This window comes from Cebus imitator, unplaced genomic scaffold (genome assembly GCF_001604975.1).
Source record: "Cebus imitator isolate Cc_AM_T3 unplaced genomic scaffold, Cebus_imitator-1.0 Scaffold77, whole genome shotgun sequence".
NCBI classification, from domain to species: domain Eukaryota; kingdom Metazoa; phylum Chordata; class Mammalia; order Primates; family Cebidae; genus Cebus; species Cebus imitator.
The window spans coordinates 46,620-63,989 of NW_016107392.1; the positions used below are offsets into that span (position 1 = coordinate 46,620).

Sequence of the window (17,370 nt, forward strand, 5' to 3'; positions counted from 1 at the left end):
CCCACCCCCGTTCTAATTACATCTGCCGCTGACACTCTTAATAGGTTTGAAAAGCAACAATGTGCACCATGTGAGAGGACAGAATCTCTTGAACCTGAGAAAGGTATCAACTCTAATCTTTACAAATTGCAAGACTTATTGAGATCACTTTTCACTTTCCTAATAAAATAGCCAATTTAAAAGAGGCTCTGATTCAATCTACTTTGCATCTATTGGTTTTAGGCAGCTTCCTTTTTTTTTCTTCTTTATTAGTTTCTTTTTTATAGAAATGTGTCACTATGTGTTGCCCTTTCTGCAGAAGGGCTGGTGACCCATTCAGAAAGCAGATGTCAGTTTGTATGATATAGAAGTGCCCTCAGTAGATAAACTTTAGTATAGCTGTATTTCTAATTATTAATGCCTTTAGTCTTTTTAAAAATATATAAAATGGATCTTTTTTTTACATTGGAACATAAATGTTCATTCAGATGTACATAAAGTGTTTTGAGATTCTAAATGTTTTCCTTTTATTAGTGCAGATAATTAAAAATTTAATGAATTAAAGCTGATTTAAATTATAAAATATGTGCTTGTTATTTAAAAAAATAAAGTTGTATTGAATAAAGTGAAACAAAATATTCCATTGACTATTTTTCCTACCTATGTGGTTCCTCTCTTTAAAATATAAAATTTATTAGGCAAAAACTGGCCAAAATTTTACTATTTAGATAACTCCTAACTTTTAAAAAGTAAAATTAAATAAATTCGGATACGGATTTTAAAATGCCACAGTTAGGACTGAAAGGTAAAGATCTCCCCTCCCCAGTGCCTGTGAACAAATCAGCCATTCTTAACAGGTCCATGTAACTAATTTCAGAAAAACATTGAAAATTCACTTAATCATCTGTTTTCCCCACTTAAAAAGCTCTGTAAACACTTCTGTACTTTGCTTTCCACATTGAAATGTATTTATTCTTTTCTTTTTACATGGTGAATAGTATTCATTTTTAACCATTCCTCTGTGATAAACATTTTGTTTTCAGTGCATCTTTGCAATTAAACAGTATTAGTGATTACCTTTGTACATATACCTTGAGAATATATCTGCATTACTCGCCCCATGAGTTTCGTCAACTTAGGCACACATTGGCAGAGCATGAGATTGATGGTTCCCTCACACCAACAGGACGCTTGGCATCATCAGACTTTTTAGATTATGCCATTTGGATAGGTGAAAAATGATTGTTTATGTCTTGCTTATTTTTCTTTTAGTTGGTCTGTTTCTTAATGGTTTGTGTAAACTCTGTAAATTAGGGAAATCAGTTTTTTATCATGTTTTGCAAATATTGTTCCTAGTCTCTTAACTTTATTTTCTTTTTCTACAACGGCCTTTACTTTTTGAGGGGTTAAATGTATCGTTTTTTTCTCTCTTTTTGTGACTTGGATTTTGTATCCTGTTGATAAAGATCTCCTCTGTAAAATTACAAATAAATTTGCTTTTTTCGAACTTTTTTCTCCTCATTTTAGACATTTGACTTTTCCATTATTTTGAAGTAAGGCATGAAGTAGGAATATAGTTTGGTGGGTTTTTTTGACAATCAGTTCTCATACCGTTGATTATTATAGTTATTCTACTAATGATGTGAACCATCGTCTTTATCATAAACAGATTTCTTGCTCTTTTTCTGTCTATACTAAACAAATGTAATGATGTGTAGTTTCAGAGAATATGTTTTAGTACCAGATAGAGCCACTTTCTTCCTCACATTCTCTTTAGGATTTTTGCAGGTGATTCCTTTACATTTTTCCCCCATATTCACAAGAAAAATATTAGGATGATTTAAACCTACTTAAAACTTAACATGTATCTCTTAATAAGCATTAAGCATTTTATTTTTTTCTAGAATGCTGGGATTGTGTGATCTGTGGAACATAATACTTTTAATTCTTTATGAATCATCTTAGGATAAGAGGATGTCATGCATTGTGGGAATATGCCATATCAAAGATTCGAAACAGAGGAATTGTGTTTAGATAATCAAATCACAGCAAAACTGGTAATTAATAGTTACTTCATGCTATTACATCAAAGTCCACTTTCTAATAAGAAAAATGTCTGAAAGTAAATTTTTTGCAGCAGTGTCTTTACTAAATCGTTCTGATAAGCTTAGAAGCTTGATTTTTTTTTTTTTTTTTTTTTTTTTTTTTTTTTTTTTTTTTTTTTTTTTTTTTTTTTTTTTTTTTTGGTCCACAGAAAATTACAGGTGTAAAGAGGAGCAGTGAAAGGAAAGAAACCAAAACATAAGAAGCTGACCCAAGAAAGTAAAGGGCAAAGAGCCATATTTACCTTAAAGTTTCAGATGCCTCAGGCAATAATTAATATGTATAAACTTAACCTTGAGCTTCACGAACAGTTTAAACTTGGTTACCTTTCCCTTATTTACAGAGTTAGAGACATGTATAATGTATTTTAGGAAGATTTCAATTTGACATATAAAAAATAGTGAGGATTAGGCCGGGCGCGGTGGCTCAAGCCTGTAATCCCAGCACTTTGGGAGGCCGAGGCGGGTGGATCACGAGGTCAAGAGATCGAGACCATCCTGGTCAACATGGTGACACCCCGTCTCTACTAAAACTACAAAAAATTAGCTGGGCATGGTGGCGTGTGCCTGTAATCCCAGCTACTCAGGAGGCTGAGGCAGGAGAATTGCCTGAACCCAGGAGGCGGAGGTTGCGGTGAGCTGAGATCACGCCATTGCACTCCAGCCTGGGTAACTAGAGCGAAACTCCATCTCAAAAAAAAAAATAATAAAATAAAATAAAATAAAAAAATAATGAGGATTTTGCTACTTAGACCTGTATAATGTATTTTAGGAAGATTTCAATTTGACATATAAAAATAATGAGGATTTTGCTACTTAGACCTAAACTAAGTATCTGAAAAATATAGGTATTAAAAAAAAAATTATAGGCCAGGCATGATGAGTCACGCCTGTAATCCCAGCATTTTGGGAGGCCAAGGCAGGAAGATCTATCACTTGAGCCCAGGAGTTCAAGATCAGCCTGGGCAACATAGCAAGACTTCCATCTCAACAACAAAACAATTGTAGGTAGTAAAAACTTTACACATAGTACAATAGATGCTCATTATGGCACTGTCCTTTAGGGATTTGGAATTGCATTATTGGTGAAACCATAGCATAGAGGCTAAATTAGATCTGGCTTTGGAATTAGATCTTCCAGGTCTGGCCTTCTTACTAACTGGACACTTGGGGTGAATTAAGCACTCAGAACTTGAGTTTCTTCACCTGGTGAAAGTGGGAATGATTATAATACCTGCCTAATAAGTGTAAACCATTCTTTTACATTATTAACATTGTGCCTGGCATATGGTGAGTGTTAGTAAATGTTAGCTCTTGTTACTAATCAGCATCATCGTAAATTTGTTTAGAAGCAAAGTTACTTACAGAGCAACTAGTCCAGCTCCCTTATTTTATAGATAAGGAAAAATTAGGTGTGAAAGCCCTTGACTAGGATCATACTGCTAATTGGATTGAAATTTAAATTCAGTTTTCCTGAACTTGGATGAGTTCCCCACCCCCACCCCCACCCCCATCCCCAGCTACACCATTGTGTTTCCTAATGAAGTATCTTAGGCTAGCTCTTACCTCTATTAAATTACTCTTTTTTGTCCCATGCCATCTGCTTGGCAAATTTCTTCTTATTCGTGAAGTTTTATATGCATGTCTGTTTTGTTCTGCATAGCATTCCCTGACTGTGCAGTTTATCGCTTGTGGGTGATGTCTAACATAGAACATTGTTGTTGGGTTTATGTTCTGTTGTAGAGTTTCCTAAATTTGAGAGCTTAAGGGCTTCTGACTTGACGGACAAGTTATCGGACTTGAATTTGAAAAACGGTGGCTTAAGAAAGTCAAATCTTGGTCTGTGGGATATGTCTTTAATTTTTGAACGTCTAAAATGAGTTTCATCTTAATGACTAGTTAAGAAAAAACAGAGGTGCGTTTATAAATATGGATTCGTTATTACCATTTAGTCGCTTGAATAGTGCCTCACAAACTTGAAAATTTAGAGGCTCTTCTCCACCGCCCCTCCACCCCCTAAAAAGTATTCTGCAGATCTTTAAGCTACAGTGTTTACAGTGGGGCATTTGTCTCTTGGCAGGGGTCATAGCACTTGAAGCCTGTGCTTGAGGAGTTCCCTACTTGCATTGTATGAATCTTAATCAAAGGCAAGTTCTGGTGCTTACCACAACAAAAGCCAAAAAGTGCGAAAAATTGCTTTCTCTTGCCCATGCAGGAAAAGGGCTCATAACCCAAATATGACTAATTGGGTGTGTCTATCTAGAGCTGATACAAATGCTCAGACACAATAAAAGATGTGGAGTGGCAGCAGTAAAACACCACTTTCCAAAAACAGCAGAAGTTGTGATGTGCTATTTGTAGCATCTCTTCTGTGCTCAGGTGGTTCTTGTGACAGATTTTGATTTCACACACAGTCCCTGACTTAAGATTTTTTTGACATTAAGATGATGCAAAAGTGATAGACATTCAGTAGAAACTGTACTTCATATTTTGAATTTTGATCTTTCAAAATCAATGCTTTCAAAGCCAAAATCATATCACTGCTAGGGATATGCATTATGGTACTCTTATGGTGCAGGGAGCCACAGCTCCCAGTCAGCCACTCAATCATAAGGGTAAATAACCGGTACTCTGCCGTGTATTGTAATGCCAGCTGTTTTTGCCCAATGGAAGGCTAATGTAAGTGTCCTGAGCACATTCAAGGCAGGCTAGGCTAAACTGATGGCAGGTTAGGTGTATTAAATACATTTTAAGTGTAGCACCATCATAAGTGGAGGAGTACTTGTATTTCTTGCTTTTAATACAAGTGGCCATTTACTGACCTTTGTTCTTCATTCTTCCTAGCAGTTCTGGGAGTTACTTTTAATATCTGTTAATGTATTACATGCCTTAGTCTGATTTGGTTTCTGATGCTTGAAATTAAGAATCCTATATTAATTTTTACCTACTTATCTCGCCTAATGTGCTGTGGGTTTGAAGATAGCAATTATCTTTGTATTCTCATTAGTTATCACATCGCCTGTTATCCACCATACAGTTTCCTTGCATTTGTATTTAATTAGTATTTGCAGAAACTGTCCCTTCCTTTGTTGTTTCCAAAGTTGGTTTACCATATACTGCTTTGTATGTTAACAGATGTTCTTAGTGTAAATGATGTTCTCTCATTTCCCTTCTTAGAAATAGCTCTAAATTTTCAAGCTCTTTGTTGTTATAAACTCAATGAACTTTGTCCAACTTTTCTACACTGTTGTAGTGACAACAGTTGTGTTACTGTAACAGCTACTTCCACTTGTAACCTCTCATGACTATCATTTTAGAATTTCAATTAAGAATTTTTAAGACTGTACAGTGACACTAAAAGTAAAGATAGTTTTGTGCTTGCTTCCTTGTGAAAAATAAGAATCATCAGTGGTTTTACCTTGGTATTGAGAAACAAACTTGAAAAGCTATACTTAATGCCGCAGTACTTATAACAACATAAAAGCATATTGACCCTAAAACTAAGTCCTTAGAAAACATTTTTCATTATTTATTATTTCGAAGCTCTCTATAAGAAAGTAATTTACTCTTTCACTTTGGATTTTGGTAGACCTGAGTTTGATTCCCAGCTCTGTCCACTTACTAACCTTGACCATGTTATTTAATTTCATCAAACCTCTGCTTTGTATCTGTAAATATGGATTGTGATAATACTCAATTCATGTTGTGTACAAGTGTTAAAAGATAATATAAATGTAAAATTTGTAAAGCAGTGCTTAATACACTGAAATTCTATAGTAAATATTTCCTGTTTGTATTATTGTCTATGTAGATCTAAGAGGAGGTTTAGAGACACCAATGCTTAATAGCATGGGTTGGCACACATTTTTTGTAAAGGGCCAGCTAGTAAATATTTTAGACCTTGGCAGTCACACAGCCTCTATCATGACTGTTCATCTCTGCTGTTGTACAAAAGCAGTCATAGATGATATGTCAACAAATGAGGCTGTCTGTGTTCCAATAAAATTTTATTTATAAAAATAACATTCTGGCTTTGGCCCATGAGCCATAGGTTGCACACCTCTACATAACATTGAAGTTAGAAAAACTACTATGTCTAATAAACTAAGTTTCACTTTTTTCTCAAGTTTTGAGATAGAAAAAATTAAAATGTATAATATAAAACTTACTTTGGGGTCAGCATTATCAAAAAACATTATTCAGAAATCGTTATGATTGAAAGATGTTGGACTGGAAAAGCAAGGCATGGAAAGCTGCATGCGGATAGACAGAAGAGAGAGGGAGGTTGAATGAAATTCTCTAAAAGGAAAAGCATAGAATTTCTATACTAAATTTGTACCTTAGGCAAGAGGCCTAGAATCCTGAAAACGAGGAATCATTACTTGTAAATATACAAACAGGAACTAATTTAGATTCTTAAACAAAGTAGATTCTGCAAAAATCTTTTCAGCTGTATGAGATCATCCTTCACCGAAAACGTTCCAGAATTTTCTTCCCAGTCCTGTTCCTGGCTTAATTTTCAACTCCAGAACTGAAAGAGAAGCCTAGTTAGCAGTTTTCACTGGTTCATTCATAATTCATGCAGGAAATATCATTTGAGCACCTACAGTGTCAGCCACTGAGATGAGTTTTCTTTGGTAGTGTTAAAAGGGTTAGAGAACAAACAGCAAATAAGATGGTTGTATGGGTTCTGATAAATTATTCCCCTTATTTAACACATGAAGTATGGATAAAAAGCAGGTATGCAGTTTCTTAAGATAAAGTCATATTTGGTTACAATATAGAGGAGAGTGAAGACTATAGAACGTCAAATTCAAAATGAAAAAGGGAACAGAAGATGTTGAGTACTTTATTCAGGTACATAATGAATTTATATTTGTGTGTGCATATATATATATATATATATATATAATTCAGAACTCATAAGGTTAAGCCTTATCCCCATTATCCCCATTTCTTAGTTAAGGAAATGGAAATTAAGTAACTTACCTGAGATCTTACAGCTATCAAATGGAAGGACAAGATTTGAACTATGCCCTAACTCACCCCAAAAGTGTATGTTTTTTTTTCATTTTGCATTGACATATTTTAGATCTACAAGTAAAATAGAAAAACAGAAAAAAACTGAAGATGGACTATTACAGTAAATAAAACATTGAAATTAACCAGCAAAAAATAGGAGGAACATACAAACTTTGAACTAATAAAAATAGAAATTTCCAGAACTGAAAACACCCAAGACTGTAAATAAAGGGTCCCCAAACTTCTGTGCAAAATTAGCACAACTGAAAGGCAAGAAACATTCTAGCTAAAATGTTTAGCTACAAAGATTTTTTTTTAATCTGTAAATTAGGAAGAATAGTAACATTAATTCCAAGGGTGTAAAATCAGTTTGCCTTTAGATGTTTTTCTGATAGTAGCAGAAAACAGTGCAACAAGCAGTTCTGTCAGGAATAAGAGCTGTGAAAAAAATAATTTCAAGTTGTCATTCATGTATATTGGCAGCAGAAAAACAATCTTAAGAAAATTTGTATTTTTCCTACTCAGTAGATTTCTACAGATTATATACTTTGAAACTTTAGGTATTGAATTTTTATCTTTGCCTTTCTTTCTGGCCTCTTGTCACCTTTTTTCTTTCCTTTCTTCTCTCTTCCCTCCCTCCCTTCCAACTGTGGAGCCATGAATTAGAATCTTGTAAGTGAAGCTACTTTTTGATCATGTGAGTCTTTTTTCCAAATTGACATACTACCATAATGTTTTAAATGGATTTTCTTAATTTTGATAGTCTGTCTTTATATAAACACATGCATTTTGTTATTAACATTTTAATTTTTACCACGATTACGCTTTTAAAAAATACTATTTTGTTAAAAAATGTCTAAGTGTAATTAATCGCTTCTAAGTCTTCCAAAGAAGAAAAATTGTGTGTATTTAATAAGTAAATCAGCTGAAAACTAAAACTAAAATTTATATAATTTGAATGACTGAAGTAGTCGTTTTTGAAAGAAAATAATGCCTTGGAAAGAAGGTTCCAAGTGTATGTATAGGTGGGATAACAATACATAACAAACGTATTGTTGGTCATTATTTAAAATGAGTTCATATTCATAGCTTATAAGTTTGATGCATTTGGGAGGATGACATCAGCAAGAGAAAGTTTGCATTTAGTGCCATGTTAACGTTTCAGGAAATATGTCAAGTAAGAGCAGTTGATTTTCTACTTTCATCCTTTCAGACCTGCTTTCTTTCTGTTGTGCCATCTCTCAGTTTTTCTGTATTTAAAGTTCCAGATAAAGTATTAATGTATTGTCACCTTTCTTGTTTGCTTTGCCCCCTCAGTGGTAGATTTACATATAAACCCATTGCTGTGTTGTAATTTATAATTGTGGTATTGACACACTGATGTCACCAGTACAGTAATATGTGATTCTTTTTTGCAAAGTTGTATCCTAAATAAGGACTTTTAATCTGGGGGATTGGGTAGGGAGGAGGACAGAGAGAGAGTGTTGGGAAAGAACGGATGGTGGATGGTATTATAGCATTCATCTCAAATGGATCTGTCATTTTTAAAATATTGAATACTGCAGTCTTAAGGAATTCTGAATTCTCAGTGAGGAAGGGTAATAAGTTAGTAGCTGAAATTATTGGGGACGTTGACTCAACTATATAGAATTTTGTAAATTTAATAGTTTTGCTCCTTTCCACTGTCATGTATTCAATATTTAATTTACATGCTGTGGTATAAAGTGGTTACACATATGCTGATTTAGTCTACTATTTGTTAGGTAGCTTGTGGGACACTGATCTCTTGTGACAGTACAGTATGTACTTCTGCCTTAGAACTCAGTGGCAGCAATGTGTACCTATCTTAGAAAGCAAAGGAAGAGTATTGTTTCTTTTCACCTGACAAAAGGCCTAAAAAACACTCTCTGTAGAAGTCACATGGCCATTTCATTTAGAAATAGCATAAAGAGTACTCTCATTGTAGTGTTTATTATTCAAATAAACTTAATGCTCTGTAATAGAGGCCTGTAAGAAGTACTAATCTAGTGAATAACCCCCACCACGCCACATAATGGAGGAGCATGTAAAAGATTTTGCTTTTGAAGAGAAAGTCTGGAACTATTAAAAAGATATCACATATTTGTTAATACGTTTTATGTTTCATATTAAAAACCAGTTAGGAGAATAGGGGAGAAAAAATTGAAAAAAGCTGGGAAAAATATAATGAACAGTGACAGTCTTTTAAAATCCGTGTAATTTCATATTGATTTAACTAACCACCTCCAGATTGGTTTTTCACAGATTTGGTTCTGTCCATAAGTAGTATTCTTGCCATTAACAGAATAATTAACCTTTATTTTCAAAATGGTCTGTAATTCTAGTATTGCGTCTTTGCTCCATTGGTAATTTAGGAGATTTAGTATTGGTTTGGTTGTATGTGTTTTGTGTGTTATTTTTGTTCATTCTTTGAGTTATTTTCTTATGTTTACTTTGTGCTAAAGCTTTTGGTATTAATTTTGCTTTATTACACTAGGATTAAATAATGGGTTCTGTAAGGTTTTAAGACTTTGGAATATTGAAGTTTTTCTTTGTTCTATTACAGTAATATTTTGCTAATATTCAGTGAAATAGTAAGGTACAATTTCCATAGAGTAAAAAGTTTGATATACATTAATTCAATCTCATTAATTATTAATTATGCCTGCTATGTCCTTACCTGCCAGAGACTGAGATGATTATGATAGTCTCTCTGTACAGTGCTATTTTTATCAATTGTTTTCTTACCATTCTTCAGATTATACATTTTTAATGTATACATTATTAAATGTAGACTAGCTTATACATTTTTTAATGTAAAATGAACATCTTTCCCACTTACTTTTTTTGCTTTGAATTCTGCTTTATCATGTACTAATATTATTGTTCTTAGCTTTTTAGATTTATGTGCCTATTATATTTTTGACCATTTAAAAATATTTTACATTTTCATATTTTGCTTTTGAGTATCTCTCAGTAGCAGCTTCTGGTTGGAAATTTGTTTACTGTTCTTTTTGTTGTTTAACAAAATTCAGAATTCTTCTTTATCTTTAAATTTGACATTAAGAGCCTAGCACATTGAACCTGTAGTACCAGCTACTGGGGAGGCTGGGGCAGGAGGATTGCTTGAACCCAGCAGTTCAAATCCAGCCTGGACAAGGTAGTGAGATGCTGTCTCAAAAAAAAGGGGGTGTGGGAGTATATATTTCATACTCTCTCCAAACATCTGATAGTTTATCTCTGTAGTCCTTTGGATTTCAGTGCTCTAGGGAAGCCACAAATAAGAGACCAGCCTAATTTAATTTTTTTTTGGTGCTAATGTGATTTTGACTTTTTAATTTTGGGGATCTTTCTCCTTTATCCTTATAAAAAAGAAATTATAAAACTGTATTTTTTGGAAGGGGGAATATCTGAAGTTTTGCCTACGGTACAGCAAGTTCTTACAATCTATAGGCTCAGGTCCTTCCTGAGTTCAAAAACCTTCTTAAAACTTTCTGTTCCCGTGGTAGTTATGTATTATTTATAAGTTAGAACCTAATACTCCTTATACCAATCATCTTTTTCTTTAAACATTTGTACTACTTTATCAACTCAGTATTCTGGGAAAATTTCTTAAGCTTGTTCACAAGTCTTTACTTAATTGAGTTTTCTTAATTTGAGTAGTATTTCCCAACTTTACTGACTTTGTTACAAACTTTAATTTTGCAATTGCAGTTTTAATTTCCATGCTATATGTCACTTTCTCTGCAGCTCCCCTTTCCTATCAGACTGCATGTCAGTTTGTTTACTTTGTGTGTTTGCCTGTTCTCTTCTCAAGACATTCTTATGCACTGAGCCCTTGTCTTTTGGATTCCATTTTGATTACTCTGTAGATGTTTTCTAAAGTTTTTTGTTTTTTTTTTTTAATTAAAAACCAAAAAAATATGAACTGCTTCATGAATTTGCATGTCACCCTTGTGGAGAGGCCACGCTAATCTTCTGTGTATTGTTCCAGTTTTAGTATATGTGCTGCCAAGGCAAACACTAAAGTTAAGTTTCTTATATTAAATCATTCAGAGGTATGTATTTCTTAGAGGCTTTTTCTTTTTTTTTTTTCTTTTTCTACTACATTTTAGAGGAAAGAATTTTCAATATATTTCTTTTGCCATATGATTAGTTTTTATACACTGACCTCCGTATTGGTTTTCTTCTGTTACCTATCCTTTATAAGGGGGAAACGCTATTCAGATTTAGGGTGTGCTAGCAGTTAAGATGTAAGGATTGCCTCTGACCACCTGTTTATAAGACCACCACTTATGACCTGTTTATGTACTAGAAGAATCCTTGTGCTGATGGTTTTGTTCATCTGATCTTTTATATTCTCCATTGCCTAAGACATAACTTCATTACATTGTTTTTTAAAAAATGAAATCATGAAGACTGGAAAAGAGAATCTGTTTTATTTTTCTTAAGAAAAAAATGTTAGGCTTAGGCCAAGCTTTACCTCTTCTTAGTTGCTTTATTAGACCCCTCCTAGGCTGAGCTACACCTCCTTTTCTTTATTCCCAAAACAAAGTCATAGCCTGTACCGCAGCTTTATCACGTGATATAATTTAATCACATGATATGAATGGTTTACTTGTTGTCTTGCCTTTTATGGTTACAAATTCCTTGTGGGGAGTGACTCCTCTTTCACCATTATCTCAGATGCTTACCACAGTTCCCAAAACTTTATAAGCTATCAGTAAATGTTTCGTGAATGATTGAGTAATCAAATTGCTATCTTTGGGAAAATATTAGAATAAACTATCTAATAAGCATGAAATACTACAAGGAAAAAGCAACTTGGTATTGTAAAGAGGAAATTATACCATATAAGTTTGATTTCATCCCGTTGTTGCAGTAAAGCAAGAGGCAATACACTAGTTTATCTTGATCTTAAAAAAACAGATGTTCCATTAAAAAAACAACAACAGATGTTCCCCTTGAATAATACTGACAAACTAGAAAAATCTTTCCTTGCTTGTAGTACTGTTAAAAAAGCAAACAACTGACTCAGTGGTGATAGCCAGGTGGCATATACTAAATACACACCATACAGCCAATAGGATTGTTCTCAGAAATTAGATCTATGACATGTTCTATTTAATATTTAATTTCTCTTCTCTGGATTAAAAACAATTGATGGCACACTCACCAAATTTTCCTGAGAATAGTATCTGCAGTTTGATTCAGTGAATTTCGCCATTTGTGTTCTTCAGAGTCAGCTTAATCTAATTCTGTACTTCACATTTTACATTCTAACATCTCGATCCACCCATGTATAGGTTTCAGTAGCAAAACCAGGGATAGGCAATGATTGTTAGTGTTTACACAGAGTACTAATCAACCCATGAGTACTTTTCCCCCAATCTCCAAGGTGAAGTGGTGTCTGTGACCCAATTTTAGGGACGTTAAAAGACAGAAAAACGTGTGCTTTGGAATCAATGAAATACGGAACTATTGTGTTCTGTAAAATAAGAATTTTAGTGTTACAGGGTATTTGATACTTATTACATGTCTGGAATTAGAATAAGTAAACTGTGGTATATCCATTTGATAGAATATATGTATCTTTCAAGAATTATGCCTCGTGAAAGAATACATGTGATTACAACTTTTTAAAGCAACTATTTTCATAGAAAATAAACAGAATTAACAGCAGAGTGGTAACAGTGGTTGTATTTTGGATGGTAGGCCTTGCTAGATTTTTTTTTTTTTTTTTTTTAAAGACGGGGTTTCACTATGTTGGTCAGGCTGGTCTTGACCTCCCAACCTCAGGTGATCCAACCGCCTTGGCCTCCAAAGTGCTTGGGTTACAGGTGTGAGCGACCACACCTGGCCCTTTTTTTTTTTTAAGCTAAAATATTTTTTAATTTCCAGATTTTATAAGTGGTGGCAGTGGGATGGTTTATAACACTTATCAGGGGATCATTTTGAAATAATTCATGCTATAATAATTTCCTTTTTTTTTTTGAAGTTTCTAGACTGTTATAAAGGTAATCTGAAATACTTCACTGAAATTTGAATGTTTCAGTGATATCCTTGGGGGAATGATGGGGAAGGATGGTTGGATGAAAGGGTCATGAACTATTAGGGATCAGCAGATGATAGGTCTCTCTGACCCATTAGTGACTCAAATTCAGGATAATAACAATGAAAATATTTAGTTGTGTTACAGTGTGTTGTGACTGCTAAACACAATTAATAAACTAACGTAAAAATAAGAATTGCTTGTGCCATGTGTCTGCAAGGGATAGAACCAGACCAGTAAACAGTGAATTTTCCAGTACTGAGAGCAGGAATGGACTGATCAGCAAGGTTCGGAATTGCCTTTCATTAGAGTTACTCAGTTATAGGTTGGGCAGTCACAAGCAAGGATTAAAACATAGAATGGGTGGCTGAACTAGATAGCATTCAGAGCTCCTTTCAACACCAATACTGTATAACTTTCAGAGACCCTAATAAGGTTTTAAAAACTATTTCACTTTGTGAAGTAGTAGCTATTCGGTAGGCAATAGGTTGCATTGTGACAAAGCAGTTCTAAGTGACTATCGGATTCATTAAAATAAGGCTGCGGTGCACAAGTCACCACAGACATGTAGGCAACATATAAACAAGTAAGACATTGTTGTTTCGTTTTTCTTTCTTTAATGAAGTTTTTATTAAAGTATATAAATAAATACCTGATCAAATAGAGGTCAGTGTAATGAGAGACATATAAACAAGAACTATGAGGATTAAAATAAAGGAATTAGATATTGAGAATATCAGGAAAATGCCAATAATATTTCATTTTTCTCAGTTGAAAAATCTGTCCAGTGCCCAGTCCTAAAATGCCACGTGTGTTAGTCCGTTTAGGGTTGTTAAAAAGGAATATCTGAGGCTGAGTACTTTATAAAGAAAAAGGTTTATTTGGTTCATGATTCTGATGTATAGGAAAGTGTAAGATTGGGACCTGCATCTGTCAAGGGCCACAGACTGCCTCCACTCATGGCAGAAAGTGAAGGGGAGCCACGTGTAGAGAGATCACATGGTGAAAGAGGAAGCAAGGAAGGTTAGAGGTGCCAGGCTCTTATTAACAACCAGCTCTCACAAGAACTAATGGGATAAGAATTCACTTACCCCACACCCAGTGAGAACATTAACCTGTTCATCAGAGATCCACTCCCATGACCCAGACACCTCTCTTTAGGCCCCCACCTGTAATATTAAATTTCAACATGAGAGTTTCTGGACACACATCAAAACTATAGCACTATGCTTTGGCATTGGAATAAATGATATAATAAGTAGGTTCTCCTCCAACATGGAACTCACCAACTACTCTTATTTTAATTTTTTAACACTAAGAAGAATTCAGGTTAGGACCAAGGAAGACTCAGAGAAGCTCATCTCGGGTTGCCAGAATGTAATCTTAAGACCTTTCTTGGGTTCCATTTGATTTAGAATTTCACATAGACTTTCTCCTTTCCACTATAATCTCAATCCTCCTCTACACTCTTAGAGGTACCAGAAGTCAACCCATCCTAAAGCATTTTATGATCTCTGTGGTGGTTTCAGATAGAGTGTATGTATTTAATTTAAACTCATCACCAGAATATACTATGAAATAGTAGTGTTTCATATTTATTTGTATTATGTATAATATTAACATATATGTTACTTATATTACATATATGGAATATGCCATATTAGAGAAAATAGATTCAAAGCAATTTAGTATGTTTTAATATAATACAATCTAGGTTGTGTATTTAATAACTGACAGACTTCTTGTTGCAATGAAAGGAAAGAGTAAAGGGAAGCTTTGTTATTTGCAAAGTAGAGACCTTTGACCTCGGCAAAAGTGGTTATGGTAATAGTGTTGAGGGTGGAAGCCAGATTAGAGTGGACGGTGAAACACTGAAGATAGCAAATACAGACAGCCCTTTTGTTAAGTTGAGCCCTGGAAGGGAAGAAAGAGAACAGTAACTGAAGGGCAGATGTCAAGTCCAAGGGGAGGTTTTTGTGCTGCTGTTGGCTTTTTTAGTGAAAGAGCTGTGAATGGCACATGCCAATGAGCAGGAGCCAGTAAAACAGGAGAGGTTGAAAACACAGTCAGGAAAAGGAATAAACATGCAGCTTTCCCGCAAAAAAAGAAGAGAGAAGGGACGATATACAAAACATAGGTGAGGGATGGCTTTAGATAGGATGAGAGGATGGGTCAGTTGCGGGAAGGTGTGATAGAGGGAAGTTCCTGAGGGAGATCTTGTCTGAAGGCAGTCTTAAGTATAAAGAAGGATACGGGCTTATCTGCTGAGAATGAAGGGGAAGGAGGAGACAAAAGTCTAAGGTCTGTAATAAGTGGAAGAGGTTTAAAATAGTCTCTGTGGAAAGTGGAAGAGCCAGAGGAAAAGGAAAACATGGTAACATTTCCATCTGAGCTAAGGAACCTGTTAAGATTGTGTATCTCTCTTCTCTGTCCCCAGAGTCTGGGAAAGAAAATTAGGGTTTGATTTTTCTCTGTAGGCGGTAATGTTTTATGAAGGTAGATTGAAGATTACAGAATAGGTGTCTTTATCTCTGGTGATGTCAGTAAGGCCTAGAATATAGGCTGCAGGCGGGGAAGAAAGGATCTATATAGAGCACTATCTTCCTTCCCTATTTCACCACCACTAGTTGAATCTACCACCCGTCAAGACTGCTGAAAACCTGGTGAAATTGTCATTCAGGACCACCCCCACAACCATGTGATCTGCAGATAAAAGATAGCTTTAATTCTTCCTTTCCAAAATGGATGCCTTTTATTTCTTTTTATGCCTGATTGTGCTGATTAGAACCTCTGGTGCAACATTGAAGTGGTAAGAACAGACATCCTTGTCTTGTTCCTGATCTTAGGAGGAAAGCTTTCAGTCATTCACCAATTAAGTATGATCTTAAATGTAGGTTTTTCTGTAGGCCAAGAAAGTTTTCTTCTTATCCTAGTTTGCTAAATTCTGATGAGAAATGGAGATTGGTTTCTTTTTTAATCCATTGAGATGATCAATCATATGCCTTTTACTTGTTGTTTGTTAAAATGGTAAATTATATTCACTGACTTTTCAAATATTAAATCAACCTTATTCCTGGGATAAACCCCACTGGGTCATGGTATATTATCCTTATTACATAATGTTGGATTAAATTTGCTACAATTTTATCTAAAATTTTTCCATCACTTTTCATGAGGAATATTGGCATATAGTATTCTTTTCTTATAGCAACTTTGTCTTGTTTTAGAATCAAAGTAATGCTGAACTCACAGAATGAGTTGAGATAACATCCCATCTATTCCATTTTCAGGAAGAGTGGGTAGAATTGGTATTATTTCTTCACTTAAGTGTCTGGTAGAATTTACAGTGGTGCCATCTGGAGTCTGAAGGTTTCTTTGTGGAGAGATAATCTGTAGTCTGATACTGGCACTTTGTGGCTTCACTCTTTTCCTGATGACTCTTGCTAGAGGTTTATCAGTTGTATTGATCTTGAAGAATCAGCTTTTGATTCCTCTCATTTTTCTGTTTACTTTTTCTTTTTTACCCTGATCTTTATTCTTTTTTCCTGCTTATTTTGGATTTAATTTTTTTTCTAGTTTCTTATGGTGGAAATACAAAGATTATTCATTTGAAATCTTTCTGTTTTTCTAGTACAGGCATTTAGTGCTATAAATTTCTCCATAAGTACTGCTTTGCTAAGGCCCTGCTGACAAGGTATTTTTTTTCTGTCAGTCACACAAAGCCTTTTCTTTCTCGTCATCTTTTTGTATGCTAAAATAAGAATTGTAATGTAAATCTCTGAAGGCATAAAGGAGAAAGTTTAAACTCACAACCCCATTTCATAGGCATTTTGCCTCTCATATTAAGTGTGCCAAGGAGGATGTAACATTTTGATTCGTGGAAGTATCTTTGACAAAGCCATCTTATCGATGACTTACTGCAGGTATGCAGGTATTTATTTGCTTTGTCTCACTCTAAAGACTCTTCCAGTTAATCCTGTCCAACTAACATTAACAATAGAAAGGAAATGTTAATAGAGGAAAACTAATTTTATCTGAATTGTTAAGTTTTCTTTGCCTCAACAGCATTTTTGCAGTTGTGAATAAAGACTGAGGTTGTATGGCAATTCGCCCTTACTATTTAAATTTGATTTTGAATATAAAACATGTTACAATAAATAATGTCTTTAAATATTCGTATTTCAACCATTGTGCAGA

General features: G+C 34.5%; 1 protein-coding gene and 1 non-coding gene across 2 annotated transcripts in view; one reads left to right on the forward strand and one right to left on the reverse strand.

Annotated features, from left to right (window-relative positions):
• MTPN (myotrophin) overlaps window positions 1-17,370 on the forward strand; it is a 48,236-nt gene that overhangs the window by 6,201 nt on the left and 24,665 nt on the right. The gene's annotated exons all lie outside the window — the stretch shown is intronic.
• Window positions 11,039-11,145, reverse strand: LOC119471889. The gene has a single exon (XR_005200989.1). It is a non-coding gene; the product is annotated as a U6 spliceosomal RNA (small nuclear RNA).